Consider the following 2,391-nt stretch of genomic DNA (forward strand, 5'->3'; position numbering starts at 1 on the left):
GAAGATAGATATTGCAAGAGGCATAATAAGTACTTAGAAACTGAATTGTTGCAAGAAAGTCTTGATGATTGTGCTGAAAAATTCAATATTTTTCGCGCCCCTTGTGAACTTTGCAATGAACATGGTCATTTAAATCTCCAATGCAAATTGTTTCATGACCGAATCGTATCCAAAAATTATGATAATTTGATTACCCTTGAGCATCATAAAGAGCTTAGTCTTCTTTTGGGGTATGAGGAAATGAAACGTATAACTAAGCATATTACAAAGTTTAATCTTGATAGAGTTCTTGATTTTGATCTAGAGAAAATTTATATGTATTGTGCGGTGAATTGTATTGAAAATCCTTATATTGCCAATTACATAAAGAAAAAAAGCAAATAGAAGATGAAGAGAATACTAATGAAAGGGAAGAGACTTCCCAATATCCTTCTATTATTTCTTATGATGAATCAGGTAATGAGGAGCCTCCTATTCAACCAATCTCATTAATAAGGAGCTCCAAAAAGAGGATTGAACCCACACATGATGTGGTGAAGAAGAAGAAAAGCAAAAGGAAGAGAGGTAAAAAGATATCTCTCCCAAATAATGCTGCTCCTATTACTATTGTTCCTCATGAAAATATAATTGTGGAAGATAATGATACTTCCTATGATCTTGAAAATCTTTCTGGCACTTGCTTGGAAGAATATGATAATTGCTATTCTATTGGTGCTATCCATACTATTAATGATGAGAGTGATTATGCTTATGATATGAAAAGTCCCAAGCTTGGGGATGCTATGTTTGATGAAGATAATGTTTTTGACAATATATTTGCTGCAATTAATGTTTGCCCCAAGCTTGGGGATGTTACATTTAATGAAGATGATATTTTTTTAGTCTCCCATGTTTTGATATGCAAATTTATAATGATGATAGCATGCCTCCTACTTATGATGATTATTGTGATGATACTTATGCTATAAAAAGTAGTGATTATATTTATAAAACTTTTCATGATTATGGTTACCCCTTTTCTGAACATTATTCTTTTAATGTGGAAACAATTTATAGTATCCGAGTTTCTTATGATACTCCCACTATTCCGAATGAGAAGAATTTTGATTATGTGGAGAGTAATAAAAATTCTATGCTTATGCATCATGAAAGTAATGCCTTATGTGATAGCTATATTGTTGAATTCATTCATGATGCTACTGAAAATTATTATGAGGGAGGAATATATGCTTGTAGGAATTGCAATAATATCAAGTTTCCTCTCTATGTGCTTAAAATTTTGAAGTTATGCTTGTTCTACCTTCCTATGCAAGTTGATTCTTGTTCCCATAAGTTGTTTGCTCACAAAATCCCTATGCATAGGAAGTATGTTAGACTTAAATGTGATACTCATATTCTTCATGATGCTCTCTTTATGTTACAATTCTTATCCTTTATGAGAGCATCATTGAAATCATCGTGCCTAGCTAGGGGCGTTAAACGATAGCGCTTGTTGGGAGGCAACCCAATTTTACTTTTGTCCCTTACTTTTTGCTCCTGTTTAGTAATAAATAATTCATCTAGCCTCTGTTTAGATGTGGTTTTATGTGTTTAATTAGTGTTTGTGCCAAGTAGAACCGTTGGGAAGACTTGGGGAAAGTCTTGTTGATCATGCTGTAAAGAACAGAAACTTTAGCGCTCACGAGAATTGCTGCCATTTTTATTTGGAGAGTGTTATTTAGTTAATTATTTTTGAAGATGATTAACAGATAAATTCCTCACTCCCATAAATTTATTTTAGAATTTTTGAGGTTCCAGATCTTGCGCTAGCTACAGATTACTACAGACTGTTCTGTTTTTAACAGATTCTGTTTTTCGTGTGTTGTTTGCTTATTTTGATGAATCTATGGCTAGTAAAATAGTTTATAAACCATAGAGAAGTTGGAATACAGTAGGTATAACACTCATATAAATAAATAATGAGTTCATTACAGTACATTGAAGTGGTCTTTGTTTTCTTTCGCTAACGGAGCTCACGAGTTTTTCTACTTTAAGTTTTGTGTTGTGAAGTTTTCAAGTTTTGAGTAAAGATTTGATGGATTATGGAACAAGGAGTGGCAAGAGCCTAAGATTGGGGATTCCCAAGGCACCCCAAGGTAATATTCAAGGATAGCCAAGAGCCTAAGCTTGGGGATGCCCCAGAAGGCATCCCCTCTTTCGTCTTCGTTCATCGGTAACTTTACTTGGAGCTATATTTTTATTCGCCATATGATATGTGTTTTGCTTGGAGCGTAAATTTATTTTGTTAGGATTTTATTGCTGTTGTTTATAACAATGTTTTTCATCTTTTATTTCAATAAAAGTGGCATTGATAGTCTTTACTATGCCTATGTTACAAGTCTTCATGTTGCT

Source organism: Triticum dicoccoides, chromosome 2A (genome assembly GCF_002162155.2).
Source record: "Triticum dicoccoides isolate Atlit2015 ecotype Zavitan chromosome 2A, WEW_v2.0, whole genome shotgun sequence".
Taxonomy (NCBI): domain Eukaryota; kingdom Viridiplantae; phylum Streptophyta; class Magnoliopsida; order Poales; family Poaceae; genus Triticum; species Triticum dicoccoides.